Source organism: Cupressus sempervirens, chromosome 2 (genome assembly GCF_028749045.1).
Source record: "Cupressus sempervirens isolate cs-2001-9-10 chromosome 2, ASM2874904v1, whole genome shotgun sequence".
Classification (NCBI taxonomy): Eukaryota; Viridiplantae; Streptophyta; class Pinopsida; order Cupressales; family Cupressaceae; genus Cupressus; species Cupressus sempervirens.
In genome coordinates this window covers 256185836-256209160 of record NC_143119.1, presented here as the reverse complement: position 1 = coordinate 256209160, position 23325 = coordinate 256185836, and the positions used below count along the sequence as shown (strand labels likewise).

At 32.4% G+C, this 23325-nt stretch overlaps 1 pseudogene; it reads left to right on the top strand.

Annotated features, from left to right (window-relative positions):
- Positions 1-850: 850 nt before the first annotated feature.
- LOC149572018 (subtilisin-like protease SBT1.5 pseudogene) lies at positions 851-19742 on the top strand (annotated as a pseudogene).
- The last annotated feature ends 3583 nt before the right edge of the window (positions 19743-23325 follow it).

Here is a 23325-nt window from a genome sequence, read left to right as displayed (position 1 = left end):
TCAAAGCTTTATGGTACCAAAAATGCCACCACTACCAATCAAAACATCAAGGTACAAAGTGCCACTACCATGTTCAAAGGATTATCTATCTATTTACTGTTATTAATTTTATCTTCTTTCAATATTTTTGTTTATATCTGGAATAATGCAGTTTATCTCTTTTATCTCCACACAAACCACGTTTTAGATGACACGATTACACCGTCCTCTAATAATTATGTTATTGTTTGAGATGATATGATTACATCATTATCTTTTGAAGACGCAGGGTTAAGGGTTATTGATTATAACATGCTGCTATCATATCACAATCACATATGCGCTGAGTAATCATGGGGTGTACAGGAAATTCCACCACTACGAATCAAAGGACAATCTGTCTATTTGATATGTAAAGTTAACACTTCCATGCCATATCCATCAGGGCGTGCTTCTATTAAGAGAATCGTCAAACGACCTATCTATTCATGTTTTGGACTATCTATGATCGATATCATGTATTCCATCTTAGAATGATTGCCATTTTTCCTACACTGTATTCCATCTTAGAATGATTGCCATTTTTCCTACACTGTATTCCATCTTCGAATGATTGCCATTCTTCCTACACTGTATTCCACTATTGGCAGGACCATAATTTCAGAGCCTATGATCCTTATTTATTGTTGGAGTGCCCGTCTATCTTCTCACAACTAGTCCCCTGCAGGCTTCTTTATGTTTGTTGACAGAAATGGCGAGTTCCTCTCTCTTTTTGCTTGGTCTCCTTCTCACTCTGTTTGCATTTACCATAACCACAGCTGTGTCTGAGGAGTTAATTAGGAAACCATAGATTGTTCACATGAGTAGGTCCATGAAGCCTCTGCATTTTTCACTTCATGAGCACTGGTATGCCTCTATCATCAACGAGGCAACTTCAAGTTCAGGCTCAAAAGGTGAAGATGAAGAACTGTTGTTATACACTTATGATACAGCTCTGTCTGGATTTGCAGCGAAGCTGAGCAGCGCTGAGGCTGCAGCTCTAGAGAGCAAGGATGGCTGCATGGCCGTATTTCCATCGTCTGTGAGGCAACTGCATACGACCCACTCCCCACAGTTTTTGGGTCTGGGAGGCTCTTCGCATTATAATTTGTGGCTTCAATCCAACTACGGTAAAGATGTGATTGTGGGCGTGATTGACACCGGAATATGGCCAGAGAGCAAGAGCTTCAACGATAGAGGCCTCGGACCTGTGCCTCCAAAGTGGAAGGGCATATGTCAAATTGGGGAGAAATTGAATTCCTCTCACTGCAACAAGAAAATGATTGGAGCTCGTTATTTCTTCAAAGGCTACGAAGCACAGTATGGTAAACTCAACAAGACTGAGATAAAATCGGCAAGGGACAACGAAGGTAATGGTGGCATGGATCAAACTTATACCAAGAATGTATTGTGGAGGGTAAGTACCCACATCAAAAGACCTTTGAATTTAATGTGATAAATGCTCTACTCACACCACCATTTTAAGCCTAAACAATGTTTACATTATTTTTTATAGTTCTTAGCCTTTCACAACATATAACTCATTTTTTTAACATAAATACAAATGAAAATATGTCTATTATTTGTGTTTTTTTTGGAGCTTTTAAACAATGGATTGTATAGGCTACTAACCAAATGCACTTCCAGGAGCTCTATGACTAAATCTAGTTTCTAAACTACTAAAGTTTTAAAAAATAGATAAAATTAAGAGGGTCAAACTCATTGCAGACAAAAATAATTCCTGGTTTTGAAAAAAAGTATAACATAATTATTTCATTTGCCTAAAACAATATGTGGTTAGATTTAGTATTTTTAAAAACCTTAAATGGTAAGATGATAAGTAAGAGTGAGATTTAGAAGTTGTGTATTTTTTCAAAATTTTCTATTGAGTATTTTTTTAATGATTTTTAAAGTGTCTATCCTATAAAATTTGATAGTTGTTCGTGCACTAGTCATAACTTCCATCCAAATAATCAAAAAATGTAGTTTTTAAAGAAAGGTGTATCAAATTAAGTGTAAAATTGTAATATGTAATTTATTTTAAATTTGGAAAAGTAGATCAAAATTTACTAAGAAGATGGTAGACATATGTCTCTAAGGATTTTCAAGGCACTGCTAAAGAAAAATAAAGTTTACTATACTAATTTTATTTGAAAAATGGAAATTGTGTATGGTTCAAAAGTTGATACGATATGTAAGATTATGGTGGAAATTTTATAGATATTAATTAATATCATTGTAAGATATATTGTCAATTAATGTCCAAATACTTAGTCACAATGGAAAGATGCTAGTAACTGAGTTACTAGTCTGCAATGTTAATCAAGCTCACAAAGGAACCAAGCAAACAAAGTTAACCTTGTAAAAAGTTATAGTGTCAACCGAGTTGATAGTGCACACTGAGCTATACGTGTCAACTAAGTTGACAGTGTCTACCGAGCTCTAGTGTTAACCAATTCAGTAAAGAAATTTTTTTTCAAGGTGATAATCAAGCTAGCAAAACAATGCCTATTGAGTGATCAGTATTAACTGAGCATCTAGTATCAACTAAGTGCCTGAGCTAGCCAAAGTGATAGTGGTAACTAAGTGTCTTCAGTATTTCCTGAGTAAGTCATTGAACCCAAGTTACAATACTGAGTCGACTTGATGATTTTTTTTTGAATTATTTATGTTGTAGCTCACCTATGAAGAAATTATTTGGATGGAAATAAGTATAAGGTATTTTGGTTATCCAAATGATCTAAGGATAAGTTAAAGAACATTTGTATAAGCAAATATGGAGGAGCGAATTGTCTAGAAGGGTACAAGCAACCCAAGGAAAAGAAGAGATACTTCAAAGGATCTTCTTCAACAATCAAAGTTGAATTTTAGAGATCAATCCACTAATTTATCCTAACAGGTGCATCAGTCCCAAATTCTCTAACAAGGTGGACCTAACAGTCTTTTGTAGAAACTCCTAATAGAGTACATACTTAATAGTATTGTATAAATCCTTTCACAAGGTGGACCTAACAATCCTTATCACTTGTAACCAAGTAAGATCAACAGAAGTGATCAATTGTAAGCCTTAACATGCCAACTTTATTATTGTAGTAGTGAAACATTGTGGGTGTCATCCTCACCCTAGTTTTACCTTCTACTTGGAGGGTTTCTGGGTTACCAAATATTGTGTTATGGAGTTGTTACTTTACTACTTTATGTTTCTTGCATGCACATAGATTAAACAACTTAACAAAGTGCTTTAAGAGAAAGAAGTTTAAGTGATTTCTAATTCTACCCCCCTGCCCAAGTCATCTAGTTTGCATTACATTTCCAACAATTGGTATCGGAGCAAGGTTATCTTATCAAAAAGTTTAGCAACTTAAGAGAAAATATCATAGACAATGGAAGTATACAAGCTAGAGAAAGCCATTGAGAATGAAAAATTGGACCTATATGTGGCCATGGAACAAATCAAGAATTTGAAGAGTCAACTCTTTCAATCCCTGAAAAGAAGAAAAGAATTGGTAGAAAAGATGAATGATAATCCATACATAGAAGAAAGAATTGAAAATTTATGCAAAGAAAGAACTTCAGATGAAGTAGATGCAGCTATAGAAGATCTACTTGGAAGGAACCTTATTCTTCAAGAAGAAGTCAGAAGATTGAAAAGAGAACAAGAGATACATTTAGTCGAGACCTGTGAAGTCATGGAACAAAATTACCAAGCTTAAAATGGTAAAAATATGGTAGAAGAAGACAAAAAATTACTCAACATCAGATTAGAAGAAAAAGGCAATGAAATCCACTAGCTTTCACTACATCAAATAGATATGGAAAATCAAATAAATCATACAAATCAAGAAGTCATCAATTGAAGGACAAGAAATAAAAGACTCATGAGTGATTTGAGAGTAGAAAGATAAACTAATGAAAGAATGATGAAATCACAAGAAAGAATAGATCAGTTAGTTGAACTATCTCAGAATAGACAAAAAGGAAAGATATGACTGGGCTACACTGAACAAGGAGAGTCATTACAGCAAGGAGCTCAAAACAATAAAAGACCTACATGCAATCATTGTGGAAAAATATGGTATACTTCAAATAAATGTTGGAGCAATGAAAAGTCAAAGTTTAATGGAAAATGTTATAGTTGTAACAAGAATGGACATCGAGCAAGTGAATGCACTAAGAAAAGTAAGTTTGAGGGAAAATGTTTCACATGCAACAAGCAAGGTCATAAATCTCTAGAGTGCAAAACCAAGAATTGGAATCCTGCTAAACAACTTGCTAAAGAAATCTTTGGTTGGGATTACAACACTTGGTGTAGATGTCATCTATGTGGAGAGTTCATACACAGTGGAGCCAATTGCATGAGGACTCACTTCAGAAAGAGGAATCCTACCAAAAGATGCTATGTATGCAAAGAACTTGGTCATCTAGCAAAAAACTGCATAAATAGATGTAAAGTTGAAAATGAAAAGAAATCAAAGGCTTTAATATTAGGACTTAAATGAAGCAACAATGGGTAAGGAAGTCTCTAGAAAATTCAAGTGAAAATAGTGAGGTTATTGACACCCAAGGCAATGAGTTGGGTGATTTAATCATCTTTGCAAAAATATGCAAGGAGACCATTAGAGCTATGATAAAATCATATTCTACATCAGTTCCAGTCATCCAAGTAAGATCGTCTAGATCAACATGTCAGATGCACTTGGATAGAATAAAGTCTCTGACTTGACCAAGTTGTTAGTTCTAACTGAGTCACTCCTTAAGCCTAACCAAGCTGTTAGACCAAACTGAGTCACTCCTTAGACCTAACTGAGCATGGGTAGACTCGACCAAGTCATAGACTCAACCAAGCATGGTTAGTTAGTGTTAGTCATGCACTCAAGGGTTGAAAACCAATTTGAACTTCTTTTACCTACCTAAGTATGAAGCATTGAATGAAACCCTAAAATTGAGAAATTGATAAAAGGGAGAATCATAGTTCATTTTCACTATGAATTCATAATTTTCTAAAGAGTGTAGCATTACTCAAGCCCCCAAGGGATTAAGTGCAAATTTATTGAAGGAAATTCTTAGGCAAAGTTAGTATCTTCAAGTCCTTCATCAATCAAGCAAAATGGTAGCATCTTGTAGTGCAAAGGTTAAAAGGGTGCATAAATGTTGGTGAAGAGTTTTGATTGTATTCCTCCAAATTCTAACTATATCCAGTAATTGTCGAGGAGAAGGATCCTCAAGGAGCTCATTCACAAATCCCTCCAAAGGTACTTCTAATTCATTACATAAGGTCATTTTATCATTATTCTATTGAAGAACTAGGGAAACTATAGATAGATCAGGCATATGGTGCATTGTGCAATAATGATGTGTTGAAGCCAGACACATAAATATTAGGAGGTCAAGGGTTTGAGCCACATCATCCACATGCCAAGGAATTTTTGAATCAAATGGATTAGGCTCATACTAGGCCAAGTCCACGATATGTCATTCTATCTAGAGTAGACCTATTCTGTCATGAAGAAGATGATTCACATGATAACAAGGTATCCAATGACAAAGAAATATAAGGCTACTAAAACCCTAGGTCAGGTAGAACTAGCAAAGCTAACCCTAGCTGAATTGGATGGTAGAGGCATGAAGCTAAGCAAGTGTGATCGACATGGAAATCAATTTTGGCATCTATGTCATTGCACACAAAATCTATAATTCAAGTCATGCAACCAACATCCATTTGAAGTAGTGGACCTAGCATACAAGGTTGTCGAGAAGAATTTATCATTTGATGTAGTCAAGCTTTAACCAACCCAACTAAAAAAGAACATGGAGAGCATTCAGGCCTCCAAAAATAATTCATGCGAGTTCAGTTCACTCTTAGTCTGTTTGTTCTTATATGTTCAAAAATTATTTCCTTCAAAAAGAAATGTTGTTTGCAAAAAAGGCACCCTACTTCCATATCAAATTAATGATTTCATAAATGAGATGGGTGAGAACTTTGAAGGCATCATGGATGCATACTTCGATAATTTTAAAGAGAGGATGTAAAGAAGGCTTAGGGTCCCTAAGAAACTTGTAGAGTATTATGTGTAGGATATATGCTTCCTAGTTGACTATGGTAGAGCTCACATGTAGGAAGTCAAGCCTAGAATAGCATGGGTTAAACCTCTATCATATGAGGTGAATATCGATGAGACAAGATATGTTACTAAGGCTCTCATCAATTAGCTAGTAGAACCCAAGGATACTTATTTTGGGACATATGATGAAACCAAAACAAGAATCTCACTTGAGATTCAGATTCCTAAAATTCTAAAGAGAGGAAAGGTGAGGGTGGATAGCATTGGAAAAAAAATTGCAAAATCAAACTCACCTCTTATGACCATTGAAGGAAGGGTGATGATGTAGAAGAGGAAGATGAAGAGAAAGTAAAGAAGAAGAAGAGGAAGAGGAACTATTGATCTCAGATTGGTTTTGACAATTGAGTGTCAACACACTTAAGTCATTTACTTAGTTCATGCCAAACTAGTAATACATGCCGAGTATAATATGTAAATACAAGACCATGCCTAGTTGCAATAAGTATTGAGTCACTCATGTGCTGAGTCACTCATGTGCCAAGTAGATAGACCATGTTGAGTGAATATTAGATGCCAAGCAGTTTAGGTGCCGAGTTAGAAGTAGAATTATAGTGTATGCCGAGCATCAGTAACTACACATGTTGAGTAACACATATTGGACATTTTTTTTTTATTGCAAAAATAACTATGTAAATTGTTTCCAAGCTGACATAAGGTTAGATTTCAATTCTTGAATCTCAATCAAAGATTCATAACTAACCCTAAGTCTTCTTGTATTCTTAAGGAGGAAAAAACCCTAAAACTAATGGTATGTGTGAAAGGGATTGAAGGAAGAGAATAGAGAAGTTTGCATATGCAAACAAAGCATTCATGGAGACTTAGAAGTTGTCGAGAGTGAATTGCAGAATTAGTTTGAGAAGAATAGAGGATAGAGGATACATCATTGATACATTTGATTGTAAAGGATTAAGAGGGATTTTGTGTAGAGTTGATATGCTATTAGGCAAGCAAGTTTCAATTACAAGATCTATGTTGAGACATTTTGATAGGTGATTTTAGTTAAATATCCTAAGCGGAATGGTCCTAACAAGCCTTATCAAATCCTTTAACAGGGGTGACATTCCAAGTGAGTGATCAAAAGTCCTTTAACTAGGCACACTTCTAATAGGGTGTTGAAATCCTCTAACAAGGTGGGACTTAATAGTCTTTGTAAGCCTTTAATAGGGCAGGCCTTTCACAAGGTGGATCATGATTAATGGTCAAACCATTGTAAACTTAATTGGCTACACTTTATTGCTGCAATGAAGATTTGTGGGTGTCATCCCCACCCCAGTTTTAACTTCTCTTAAGAGGGTTTATGGGTAATCATATCTAGTATCAAGTGTATCTATGATTTCTTACATGTCTACATGATTGATGCATTTACTTTACATGCTATTTCAGATTATTATGAATGGTGAAAGTCTTATGGGCTCATGTTTAAAATTTTAAATATTTTTTTAATCTTAATATAAAAGATATAATTATTTTAATATATAAAACATGAATTAAAATTAAACCATTACCAAATATTCTTATAATATTACATAATAAATAAAACTTAGATTACAGAACATTTCTCCTAAATGAAATACACATGTATCAAAGTAATAAACACATCATTATTTCAATGAATGTAAATTGTACCGATTACTTTGGGATAGGTGGGCAATTTTTTTTTCAATGCAATCAAAGGAGTGAGGTCAAGGCATAGACAAGCCAAACGGGCAGTGGCTCGGTGTAAATATGTTGCATTGTAGCTATTGCCCCCTAGAAAAGGTGGCATCGATTATGGAGCCTAATTGAGACTCGCCAATAGGGCACAAAATGTCATCCTCCACCAATACCCCAGATGAATGAGCACCAATCACTTTCTAATCAAACTTGTGTGACCTCTAAAGAACTACCCCAAAAATTCCAAATGCCAAAAAAAACTCCATCAGCAACAGGCCATGAGGGAGCCTATTTGATCATAGATAAAGAAGTTCACACAATACAAAGGCACGTAGAGCAAGAGGGGCTCACTAGGAAAGGATCCTAATTATTTGATCACAGGCATAAAATCATTAGATCCTAATAGGTTTTGTAGAGAGGAGCTTGAAATAGGTGGGTAGGGGCCTGCAAAATAACTACACCTTAAAAATTGCTCTCCACTAAACATGTGTTACCTATACTCCCAAAAATGTCCCCCCACAATAAAAGTGCAAAAGTCACGAGACATAAATCATCTTCCAATAATCGACATGAATTTTTGCAAAAAAAAAATTATTGCAATAAAATATTTGACAAAAAATAGAAAATTGTAGCCTCAATTTACGTGCCCAAGCTAAAACCACCTAGGTACAAAAAAATAAATTTGCCTCAGATTTCAACAACATCCAAACTAGACATATTTTATATGGAAATGGGGGTTTTCAAATGCTCTAAGCTCAATGGTGATGTCTATTTTTTTCTCAAAGTGCCTAGAAAATAAGTAACCCCCCAGATCCAATAAAAAAACTGTTGAAAGCTCAGATCTAAAAACCAATGCAAAATCTCTCAAGAATAGAATAGGGGCATGAAGAATTGGAGCTCTAATACCATGAAGAAGTTGATGAAAGATCAACCCCATAGCTCCCAAGAATCACCTGCATGCAAACACCTATTACAAAAGAGAGTTCTAAGCAAAAAGCTATGGAGGCAGGAATGGTCAGTTCCATAAACAAGACATTCTTGATGAACAAAAAAGAGATTGCTATAATGAAAACTGAATGAATGTTTACAATGAGAGATCATCCTTATAAAGGTGTTCAAAACCCTAAAAAGGTCTAACCTAGGTTGCATCATAATAATTAATAAAATAAATAAATTATTAGATGCCTAAAGTTTAGCTTAACCAAGTAGAGTTAATTAGGAAATATCTAATTACTCTAATAGATTTAACTTACCTATAAATAAAGACATAAATATACACAAATAATTTTAGTTAATCAAGTAGGCATACATCATTCCTTGCAAGATCATAGATATAACATCTTTTAGGATGTGGGTAACCTCAGTCATCTTGGTTCTTAAATTTAATCTCCCCAAATCTCAGAGAAAACTTAAATCTTAAAGCTGAGGCATGTTGTTTGTGAGCATAAAATAAAGGTTCATCAATCTATTAAAATGACCTCTAGGTTAACAAATGAGAATGTATAAACTATATTGCACCTTAGTCTCAACTACAGTTAGGAGGATGTTCCTAGAGGTATCCTATGTAGTATTTGTTGGAAAAAAACACTAATGTTAATGATTCAGATGATATTATTGATAAAAACTACATGAATTCTACATGTACAAATATCATGTTTTAATTATTCCAATGGATTAAAGCTGGTTATATTTGTTAAGCTTGGTAGAGACAAAATAATTTATGGGTTTCATGAAATAGTTTGGTATGCACAACTAGTTTTGAGTTTTGAGATGTCAGCCTAGGGGGAGACTAACAGATGTTCATTCTATCTTATTCTCTATGTATAACACCTACTGTTATCATTTGATGAAGATATGAAGATCTATTTGATGGAATCTAAGTTATCAGTGAATAATAATAATAATATGTAACTAAATCATTAAGTGATCCTAACAAATTATTTGAATGATCCATGTTTTAGTTGGAGGATAAAGAGCCAACTTGTGATAATTATTTTATGTGGTTGTTCCAATTTTTTGTTTTTTTTTTTGGAATGGATTTGGTCAAATGTCTATATACATTTCATATTCTTGTAATATATTTGTGAAGTCAACCCAATAGTAATTTAATCGTTGAAGTGGTATATAAGATTAGTATATATTTAGTTTTTTTGGTACATGTTATGAATGCGATTTATGTGAAGGGTGTCTGATTAGAGGTTTAATTTAGAGAAGAGAAGATATATAGCATGAAGTGTATGAGTTTATATTATGAGCTTAATTGGAGTTATACTAGCATTAGCAATAAACCATCTTAAGGTTGTAGCCCTCCTTCTTTTGTAATTGATTTACTTTCTCTAAGAAGTGTTCCTAGATGCATGTGTATTCCCCTTTTGTACTCAAATATAAATAATATGGTTAATAAATCTATGGAGGATTCATTTGTGGATTCAATCCCTACTATGAATTTTCCCTTAACTAATGTTATACCAATAAATCCTCATGTCATGGTGTTGTGATGTTGTGGATGTTCATTTTATGTTGTTACACTTTATTTTTTCATGTAAGTGGTTTATGGTTTAAGAATTAGATCAAGAAAGTTGAAAATTGTACAACATTGATTGATCCCTCTTTCTGTTCCTTAATTCCAACAATTAATATCAAAGAATTGTCCATCAAAAGAAGTCCACTAGCTTGAGGAATATCCTCAAGGGTGATTTGATATAATCTAATGGTATTCAACAACATCTATTGGTTGCACTTAAAGATGTCAAGATTTTTCTAATGCTTGGGATATGGAGTTAGAGAAGAGACTTAAAGAAGATATACATTTCATTAAGAAATTGAAAGAACACTTGAGAAAATCTATGAACAAAAGGAAATATCTTGTTGATTAGCTGAAGTAGAAAGGAATATCATTGAATCTCAAGCTCTATAAGAAAAGACAAATGAATGTGAGAATGATCTCCTTCTCTTATTTAGGGTTGATCTGTATCATCAAGGTTAACCTAGTTGACCAGAGTCAACATCTACCCTTCCTAACAATCAAACTCTCCCCTAAACATGAAATGTACATCATAAAAAGTAAAAATATGATCCAAAAAAGATAGAAACATGCATATAAAGGAAAAAACCTCACTCTACACTAGCACTCACCTTAGGTAGTGGGCCATCGGCTACAATGACTACTCTCAAAAACTCCATCTGTGTTGGCTCTATTTCCTTCATTGTCACTACTATTCATCAACTTCTTCAAACTAAAAAGGTAACAAAACTATGTCATGAACCTCTATTTATAACATTTTCAATATAAGTTAGGGTTATAATTAGGGTTTCTTTTTATGCATCTAGAATAGGCATTCGCTTTTTCCACCATAACTTGAGCTAGATAACTCTAATTTTTTCACCATTAGAAGAATTGAAATTGTGAATGATGTAATGCAAGGCATGTGTGTCCCAAAAGGAATTGGCCTAGCCACCAAAAATAACCACAGTACAGAAATACACCACAAAATACAATATTTGATAAATAATTCAACTCTATCAATCACATTACTGATTACATGTTGCAATATGTCAAGTCATAGGGCTATCCCAGTTATGGAAAAATGAAAATAATTTACAGTAACATTTCTACAAGATCTCAGGAGATCCAAATAACTCCTAGCTAGCCTAGATCTACAATGACACAATAATCTAGTAGAAAATCAAAGAAAGATCTTGTTAGAGTAAAGGATTAATTTTATTTTATTTATGAAATTACCTTTACTCCCTACTTAATATTTCACTTTATGTGCATACATTCACATTTAATAATTAAATTTTAATTATTAAATGTCATTTACCTCTTAGGGTTTCCCTTTTAGGTTTTATGATCTCCTTCTATAAGGATTGATCCATTCTATATGTGTACTTATTATTTTTGTCTAATAATATAATCTTGCATATGTTTAAATCCAAATTGTTTCCTTCTCTTGTTTTTTCTTCTCTATGATAGGTTCTTGCTTACATGCATTCTATTGGATCTATGTATTTGTATTACTCAAACCCTTCTTGGTATTAGAGTAGGATTTGTTGCAATTTGTTCATGTTTTTTTGAAGCTATCAGACAAATGAGGGTTTAAGTGAACTAAATTTGTGATTTTAATATGTTGTATTGAAATAAGGGGTCACTAATTTTCAATGCACTTTGAGCAAAAACAGACCTCAGCGTTGAGCTTGTAGTGTCCAAAAACCCCTATTTTCATATGAGACAAGTCCAATTTGGACATAGTTGGAATCTAAGGGAAAATAAATTGCTCCTAGATTGGGAACCTTTCCTAAGTAATGTTTTTATTACTTTATTTATTAAAAAAAATTATAGAAAGAGTATATAAAAAATTGAATTTAAAATAGAAAAAAACTTTTAAAAAAAAGTGGTTCCCTTTTTTAAAAAGGCACTACCCTTTTTAAAAGTCATACAAAGATATACTGACATCAACATAGATCTGTCATCATTAGTACAATAGTACTGATGTCATCAATTTTTGGGATAAAATTTGATGACCTTCAAACCATTATCAATTTAATTTATTTAATCATAAACAATATTTTGTGGTATTTTTGTGATATCTAGTATATATAGTATGGAAATTGGGCAAACAAAATACTATCAAAAAGTTGATTCCAATCCCATCGCATCCATGGAGTTTATTATGGAATTTGTTCCAATATGGTACCTATTTTTGAAAATAAAGCCAAATGATTGTTCTTGCATTCTGGGGGGGCATAACTTGCTTAGTTTTGCTCCATTTTTTTAATCTAGAAGAAGTGTTGGAAAGGTCTCTTTGAGCTCTTTCTGTATTTAAGTTATTATTTTCAACAACATTTTTGAAAGGTACACATGATTCTCATTTGAAATTTTTGGCTCTTCTCATTGTATAAGCTTTTATTCTAGCATATGGGGTTCATATTTTTGGATTATGAGGGCTATTTTTTATTCTTGTTTCTGTAATTTACATTAGTCAACCAAAATTATATTTTTTTAAAAAGCCATTCTAAAAATATGGCCAAGACCTCTTATTGTCTAGAACTTTTGACTCCTCATAATTATCACACATGGAAATCCTATATCTTACAGCTTCTCTGATCAAAAGGTTTGTGGTCTTGTTTAGATGCAACACAACTGGTTTTATAGAGGCCTTTTTAGGTCATGTAGCAGAGGAATAAGACGGATGAGGCCATGGGGCTGATTGCTTTATAGGTATCAGATAGTCTACAATTTTATCTTGATGGGTGCAATATGCCTCTAGCTATGTGGACCAAGCTTAATGGCTTGTTTGGTACAGTGAATGCATTTAGGGAACTTCATATTGAGGAAGAGCATACCTCTCTTGTATCATATTCTTTATCTTCCATTTAGGACTTCTTGATGAAATTCAAATAATAGAGATCTTTATTGTAGGGTTGTGGGAAGATCAAGATTGACACTGAGTACATTTACCTGACTCTTTCTAAACTTTGTGAGAACTTTCATATTTTTTCTTCTACCCTCCATTCCAGCATGGAAGATTTTGGTACTAGATGTACCATGCCATCTTTTGAGGTTTTTGGTGATAGTTTGACTCAAGAGAAAGTTAAGCTCTCTCAGCTAGATTCTCTCACAGGATCATAGACTCATGCATTGGTATCTTAGACTCAATTTCTCATTTTGAAATTTTTTCATTTTTGTTCGTCCCACTAAAGTGGAACCCATTATTGTGGATTCAACCTTAGAAGAGTACTTTAAATATGACGATATTGAAGATCTAGATAGGGTCAAGTTTGCAAAGGCCAAACTGAAGGGTCACACAAACAATTAATGGTAGGAGATCTAGTTGGAGAGAAATAGAAGAGGGAAGGACAAAATCACTAGATGGGATCAAATGATAGCTAAAATGAAGAGATAGTTCATTCATGTGGACTATGATCTTGATTTTTAGAAAAAAATAAAAGGGTTCAACCAAGCAAGAAGATATGTTTAGCAGTATACCTAGGAGTTCTATCGATTTCTCATCAGAACTGGCAATGTTGAAGTTGACAAGGAGTAAGTTTCCCATTATCTTAATGGGTTAAGGCCAAGAATTTAGGATGAGCTAAGTTTTATTTGAATGAGAAATATTGAGGAGTCATACCAATTTACCTAAGAGTTGAGGAGAAGCTAAGAAAAAAGTTTGATAGCAAGAATAGTGGAAGACACCATGATGGAAGATATGGTGGAAAATCTTATGGAGGCCAAAATGATGATCAAAAGAATAAGGATGAGGTGAATAGTAGCAGTAAGAACTAGAGGGTAAAAAATTCCAATTATTTCCATGACTAGAACAATAGAGATCAAAGAGGAAAAGGAAGAGGGCAAGGATTTGGAAGAGCAGGTTTCTGTGAAAAATGTTCTCACTACAGAGAAGAAGGGCATAGAGCATTTGGATATTCCCAGCACCAAGGAAGGACATATCAAAGAACAAAAGGCTAGGCTAGTGTCATGCATGTTTATGAAGATGCTAGATCATCACATTTTGAAGATGATGAAAGAGGAGAAGTTGTAGTTAACAAAATAGTCCTATTGAGTGGTGAGAATGAACCTAATCAAAGGAAGAGTTTGTTTCACACTAGGTGAAAATGTGAAGATAAGTGTTGTGATGCAATCATTGATGGTGGAAGTACTAGCAATCTAGTGTCATAAAAGATGGTCACGAAGTTGAAGTTGAAGAGGCTAAAACACCTGCATCCATACCATATTGCCTGGGTGCAACATGACCACAAGGTCATCGTCTCTGAGAAATCTTTAGTGAAGTTTAAGATTGGAAGATACTAGGATGAGGTGTTTTGTGATATCATATCTATGGATATATTTCATATGTTTTTGGGTAGGCCATGGTAGTTTGATAGGAATGTTGTACATGATGGGAAATAAAATACCTATACTCTAAAAAAGGATGGAGTGAAACATAAGTTGAAACCATTGAAGGAGAAAAAAGATAAGGTATCTAGTGTTGCTAGAATATGTTTTGTTTACGGAAAGGAGTTTATCAAAGTTATAAAGCCTAAGCATATGTGTTTTTGTTAGAAGTAGTAATCTTTCCTTGGTTGTATTTATTTATTAAATGGGATAAACCATGGTATCCCTTATTTATTTTATCCTTTAGTACACATGTGAAGGACATGTCATTTAGTTGTCCTCTAGTCCACATGTGAGGATAACTCCTTTTTGTAATTCCTTTTATAAAGGAAATTAGTTTATCCTCCTTAAGATGATTTTGACACTTTGCACACACTTATTATGAATGGTAGCATTCATAGAAATGGGAGTTACACATGTAACTCCTTTCTCATCTCTATAAAAGAGATGCCTCTCTCATTTTTCCATACTACTTCTAGACATCATCTTGATGTTATTGTAATGAGCTATTTGCTCCACCTTCTTTCTCTCTCCTTTCTTAGGGATTTTTAATTCCATTCATAATATTACACAAGAGGTTTTCTTTTCTTTCGACTTTCAAAATCTCTTGTCTCCATTCTTATTGCTCCATTGGGAAGCACATTTGGTTTATGGTAAATTCCTCACATCAAGATTTCTTGGATTGTTTCATTAGTATTCACTTTACTTGATTTCTTACATGGTATTAGAGCTTCCTAATCCTTATTTTGAGTTTGTGTGAAGGTTACCATATTGGAGTTTTTTTGTTGATAGAGGAGATGAGGAGCAAAACTTCATTTTTAATCTTTTGTGTTGCAAGTTTTTCTATAATTTTTTTTTCTAACCCTTTTTGGAAGGCTTGCCACCAAAGATTTTTTTTTTTTTTTTATCATCTAACCCATTTTCCTCTTAGTTTGGAAGGCTTTCCACCAAAAAAAAGAAAAAATATCTATACTTTTATCGCTCTTGACACTTCCCTTTTAGAAGGTGCATTTTGCCACTTTTTAGCAGTGCTTTTATTTTCATTCCAACTCAAATTCGAAGTCAATGGGTGATCAATCTATAACTACATGACTCATGATTTAAGGATTATACATCATGATTTCAAAGATACCAAAGGAAAGGAGTATGAGTATTAACAATAGATTTTCTTCAAATAAGAGTTAAATACCTTCAAGTTGGGATAGATGAACTGAAAATAGAGGAAAACTCCAAGAATAAATGGTATAAACCATAAAGTGCCAAAATGGCAATAAAATGATGCTAGAAAAGCATAAAATGCACTTATGTGCCAATTAGTAGAACAAAATAAATATTGAAGGCAATAGTTTATAATAACTCATAATCCCAAGGAATAAGAAAGAGAAAAAAAATTGCATATGTCAAATATATAAGGATGCACTCATAATTTTCAAGTCGCAAAAGACATAATAATTTTTATATTTATCAGGATATATATGTGGACCCCCATATATGCACATGAATAAATATACCTAAAATATCATGGTATGAAATCATGCAAATAGAATTAAGATCATAACGTTAATAGTTAATAGAACATAATTTGTAGGTTTCACAACATACTAAAGAGAAATGCCAAAGATAATGAATGAGGATCATTATAATTCATAAGATAAAACATCAAACCATATTTGCAGTAATTAATCCTCCTAGGTTGAAGTCCACCCATTCTAGAAATTGATCTCTTTTAGTAAGTAATTTTTGAAACCATTTAGTTTTTCTCTCAGTACATTTATCACTAGAGGAAGACTCACATGATGTATCAATGTACCATTTGCATCAACATTAGCATCATTACCATTATCAACATTAGAATTATTTGTATGATCTATAAATGCATCATTACCATTACCACTATAAGAAACAATGGGAGGAATAAAGGTAGATATATGAGGAGTAGGGTTTATAAAAGGAGGTTGGTCCTCCACTAACACAATTATGCTTCCACTAAATTCATTTATTTTGAGCATTAGAAGAATCATGCACATCATTTTCTACAAGACAAACATTTTGTGCTATGTGTAATTTGTTAGGAATATGACGAGTCTTAGATGGACCAATAGGAGGTAAATTTTTTTTCAACCATATTAGATGACATACGATTAATATTCAAATGAGCAAGCCTTTCATGCTCCATATTAAAAGCAGTATTTTTGTGCAAAAAGTGTCTTAAAGAAGTAAACCCAAAAAATTTAAATAAGTTATCATGACCTTACTTAGCATTAGCAACAACTTCATTAGTGTTAGGATCAATAACAAAACACATGCCCCTATGAAATTCAACTTTGTAATCTTGAGATAATTTAACAATAGAAAGAAGATTGTATTTCAACTCAAGAACATAAAGGACATCATGTACTTTTCCATTTGGAATACTAACATTACCAAATCCTTTAACTTTGCAACTATGGTTATCAGCTAATTGAATTGGAATATTAGAAAGATCAGGTTGCAAAGAATCAAATACTTCTTTATGAAATGTAACATGTTGAGATGCACCAGTATCAATGATCATTCTAATTGTTTAGAAATATTGTAACTAACAGTAAAAGCATGATGAGTGTAATGCCCCGCTCGGGAACCCAAGAGAATTAAACCTAACATGTTACAATGTTTACTGAACTTTTTTTTTTTTTTGAAGTTTAGACAACATCAAGATAACATTAATGCGGGAGCAATATGAACATAAACACATAATCAATTACAGATATAGTTTCAATTCCTCAAAGGTTCCTTTATGTTGAGTTACATTTAATAATTTTAAATTAATTAGTTTAAGTTCCAAGTACAATGTCTCATGATCATAAAGAAATAACAGATACATAATCACATAAGCAAATGCATAAGTACACTAATACAATGAATGTACGTCCACTAAATAACATCCACTGCACATGTCGCAGGGTATGTGAAAATAGATACAATACATCAGAATACATGATAACATATATACTTCATCTGAAAACAAGTCTCTGAGATAAGAAATAAGAATGATAAAGGTACATTTCTGCAATGAACATCCAACAACTGGCAATGTGAAGGGGAACCCAAATGGTAAGAAGACACTACCTCCCGATCACGTGGTTACCTAGTCAAGCTTCCACTCCCACCGTGCAGGGAAGATAATGAACAATCCACATACGGTAAAACAAACATAAAACATTCCTAGGCAAGGTACCCCTAATAGCCAAAACTACCTCAAAGGTAACACATGCTACTCAAGAAGATAAAATAATCCAGAAAGAAAGAACACTCCATCCAATGCCAACATCACATAACCAAACATCATACACAAACCAAGTATAAACCAAATACCAAGATCATAAGATAATGTCAACGAAAGATAATCATCTCAAGTCGAAAGCCACATGTCAAAAGTACAACATCCATGAATCACCAATCATCATCAATGAAAGTAAATAACCATAATAGACACATCCGGCAATAGATACACCACCAACAATAAGTACACCACCAAAGGTACACAAATCTACATAGATCTACAGAGGAGACTCAGGCTACATACTAGGGGGTGTCATCACATGGCTACTTGAGTTGCCCTAGACTGATCTCTTAATAGACCCCGAACCCTCCAGCATTGAATTACCCTGGAGTGGTTACTCTGAACCCCGAACCCTCAACATCACACATATGGAAACTAGAAAGCCGTCTCAAGAAGACAAGGCACTCATCTCATTCCCATCCTTAGTCTATACAAGCACTCAAGGCATGGGTAGATCAAAAATCTCTAACTTATCTTCTTAGTGTGTTTTCCCCCCCATAAATTTTAATTACTAGATTATCACTTATTACATAACTTGCATTAGGTTACCCTGGCACTAACCACTTTGGGTCTCGGACCCCTATGCAAGCCACTCCCAAAGTCATGTACCTAGACAACCTCTCCTAACCACATAAAAACACAGTTGTGTCCCATACCACAACACCCATAAAGATCAAACTTGGTTCCTTAACAGGCAACCTGATAACAAGATGGTTCTCCCATCCAAGTACACATAATTTCTCCACAAGATAAACCTCATAAATATAATCTCCAATATGAATCACAAAACACATCACAACATCTAGTCCCATAAATAGTATACAAGAAATTTCACAAAACCTCTGGAGTACATCCTAGACTGGTCAACATTTAGTCCACTCAAAAATCCCAAAGTATAGACCATATAAGCAAAACAACACAATTTCATAGTCTGGGTTTGGTTTGAGAATACACAATTTGATTACAAGTAAAGTTTTCAATTTACATTTTAAATGTATGTTTCAAGTAATTGAATTCTCAGTTTATTCCACAAGTCAACTCTATAAAATTACCCCATTTATTTATTTGACTTAAATAGGTAAAATTACCTTCATAATAATAGTCATTTTCCCAAAAGCATTATCTGAAGATAATCGATTATTTACTTAAGTTATAAAAATAACAATTGCTAAATTTAATAAAATCATTACAATCTTATTAAATTTACACATTTAATAAAATTATACATTGTTATATAATTTTCGTATTAATCATTCCTAATTAAATCAAAATTTAATTAGGTTAATTAATAATCATTTACTATATCTGACTCATTAATAATCCTTAATTAGATCCAATTTAATTAAGTCAATTATTAAATTTTTTTTTTTAAAAACATCTTTCAGTTATTAATAATTAATTTAGTTATTAATAAAAATTAATGATAATATAATTTTAAAATTTAATAATTAAAGTTTTATATAATTTAAATTTAATAACTTAAAAAAAAATTAACACAATTTAAATTTATTAAATTACAATTAAATTACAATTTAAAAAAAACATTAATTAAAAAAAAAAGACGTTTAAAGCCTGCCGACTTTTGGCCGCAGCCTTTGTTGAGCCGACGATAGCTCTGCTGTAGCAGGCTGCTGCCGCAACAGCAGTACATAGTATTGCTACTGTTGTAACAGTCATTGTTGCGGCAGCAGCTATGCTGCCATCAGAGGTAAGGGGGTTGGGGTTGGTTTAACCGCCCCTCCCCAATTAAATTGTATAATTAATTTTTATTTATTTATATATATTTTAAAAATTTTGTTTTTAATATAATGCATTTTTTTTTGTTTTTAACTAAACAAATAAATTCAAAACTCCCCCCTCCAATAAATTTCAAAAATATATATATTTAATTATATAAAGAAAAACAGTTTTAGACAAGTTCCCTTCCAATATCACGATAATATATATATTTATATATATATTTTTTTGAATGATTGAAATTTTAGTTTAATAAGAAAATAAGTTGAACTAATCGAATTTTCAATTTAAGATTTCCATTTCCGAAATCAAACCCTTTCCAAATTTAAATTTCTCACTTCCATTTTAATTCAAAACCCAGGTCTTGATTTAATACTAATTCCTTTCAATTGTAGAACGAGGTTATTTAAATAGTTTTTTTTTTTTTTTTAATCTCGATTCCTAGAAGAAATCAAATAGCAAAAGATTCAGAAGAAAAGTAGCAGGATTCATTCAATAAAATTTGAGAAAGCAATCTCCAACAACCACGAAGAAGACAAAGATCTAAAAGTGTTTCTAGAATGGTTCACAAACCCTACCTTGATCTGATGCTAACAATCTGGTGAAACCCTTGCTAATCCAAACCCTTCCAAGCTTCCAAAGATTTCTTTGTTCCCCTTTTCAAAAGTGTGTTCCCTGAAACCTGTGTCTGAAAACTTGTGTCTCTCATAATGACCCAGAAACCCTCTAATATAGAATCTAATTACCTTTTAGGGTTTTTGTCACCACCAGTCTAAATTAGAATAATTTTATTTAATTAATTCATTCATGCACAATTAATTTTCTTTTTAAATTAAAATATTCTTTTATTATTCCTTCATGCACTTTAAGTGAATCATTAAATTACTTTATTTAACTTTCCACTTTACTTTATCTTTTAATTAATTTCTTATATTTTAAACTCATACATGCATCATGCAAAATTAAATCTTTTTTCATAAATTAATATCTTTTCACTTTTTAATTTATTTTTGAATGTTTTAATTTGATAAATATTTATTAACTTAAATAATAATAATATTTAGCATTTATTTAAAAATGAACTCTAAATATATTATTATTAAATTAAATAAATATTATCACGTTCTAAATTTATTCTTAAAACTTTTATTTTCAAATCCAATTCTTTATATTTAATTAATTTCTCAATTAATTAAATATAATTAACTATTCAAAATATCATAATAATTTTCCATTAAATTAAATTATTAATTTAATCTAGTAATTAGACTTAATTAATAGAAATTCATTAAAGACTCACAAAACAACATACGCACAAAATACTCAAGGGTTTAAAAAAGGTAGACAGTCTGTTACGAGTCCTCCTTGCAGGACAAGTATTATAGGCTTATGGCTAGGATTGGACCTGATCATTATCTTCCCATTCTCACCATTTGAGTATTTGTAATAGGGCACGCTCATCCTGGCAATTCAGGGAAGTTGATGCCCGGTACCTGCATCCTGCACAAAAGACGAGCATGTAGTATATAATATATCTAAACTAAACAGACAATGGCAGGGAGTGGTTCATCATGTATATCCTGACTAGAAGGTGACTACGACTCCCTCCCTAACCACATCAAACACGTCATACAGAAAGATAAAATAAACACGCACACCATACACATGCAAGTATGGGGTAACTATAAAAATCACAAATCTAAGATCAAATGTGTACATATAATAATGCATCTCTATCAATACAACATAATCATCATTAAAGACATCATGTTAACATTTTCATGAAAGAAACCACATTTACTAATTAGGAATCATTAAAATATCATTAACAACACATGAATGAAATCAACTAAGCAACAATAACTGATACATTTGTGATCAAAGTCATGAAATAATATCATAATATTACAAATCTAGTATCTCTAAAACTAATCAATGCATAAAATCAACCTAAAGCAAATTGACAATGATAACAAAAATGCGAACTAGGGGCAGACACTACAATGAGATGGATGAGAGTTTTGATTATTATTATTGATAGGTTTCTTATCTTTTTATTTTTTAAAACAATTATTAGTTACATGACCATCTTTCCCACAATAAGTATAGTGGGATTTTTTATTATATTGATTAGGATGAGTATTATTACGATTTGTGTTTTGATTCTTATTCTTATTAAAATTATGACTATTGTGATTATTATTGGGATTATGATTATTAAACTTTTGATTATTATGAGCATTAGGAGAATTATCATTAGAAGATTTGAAATTTGGATTTTAACTTTTAGACACAAAGGCATGTTCATTAGATCTAAGAGTACATAATTGCAATAACTTAGCTTCCTCTTAATGCAACAAATTTTGAAAAATACTATAAGTTAATTGAGTAGACAAAGTAGGAATAGCAAGTTGAGAATGAACAATAGTAATAAATTTTTGAAATTTTCTAGGAAGACATTTTTTTAAAATAATGGTAATCAATCTAATATCAGTGAGAGTAGTGCGTAGACCAATTAGTTGACTTTTAATATAATCAAATTTAAGTATAAATTCATTCATAGATTTAAAATTGGTATACCTTAAGTCTTCCAAATTGTCTTGCAATTGAATCTTGCGTGATTCAGATGGTCTGTCATACATTTGCTTCAAAATATCCCAAGCTTTGTGGGTAGTGGTGCAGTGAGCAATCAAAACATACAAATTTGGGTTAAGTAATATATCAATGAGGCCAAGTGCTTCTTCATTTTTAATATTTCATGCATATTTTTCATCTTGTGTAGCCAAGGTACTGGGAACTACATAAGGGTTAGTAGCAACATCTAAAATATGCTTAAATCAAAAAATAAAAGAAAGACTTATTTTCCAAGCATGATAGTTCGAATTATTTAACTTTATTTCTAGAATCAAAGTAAACATGATGAAAAAAAAAAGGAAAGAGATGGAAAAAAATACCATAAGTTGAGCACATTTACTCTAAACTCTACACCTTCTCTAAACCCTACTCCTCAAGTATCTTCTTTTATTCCTCCTATTTCTTCTAATTCTAGTAATGATGATAATGTTAATGCTAATGATGCATTTATAGATCATGAATTTTCTTCTAGTGATTAATCTATTACTACTAAGAGGAGACCTAAATGGGCTCAAGGTTTACTTAATTAAAGTGATGATTATCTTACCAGATCTGGTGGACTTAAACCTAGGAGAATTAATTGTTGTAATTATGGTTTGATGACTTCTCTCATGAACTCTAATGATCCTCAAAATTTCGAACAAGCTAAAATTTAACCTCATTGGCAAAAAGCTATGCAAGAGGAATATGATACTTTAATTTCTAATGAAACATGGGATTTAGTCTCTTTGCCTCATGGTAAGAATTTAGTTTCATGCAAGTGGTTATATAAAACCAAAATCAATGCCAATAATGAAATTAGTAAGGTTAAAGCTAGACTAGTAGCCAGGGGATTTTCCCAAATTGAATGTTTAGATTACAATTAAACTTTTGCACCAGTTGCTAAAATGCCTACTATAAAGATTGTGCTTTCTTTAGCTTTGAAAATGAATTGGCCTATTCAT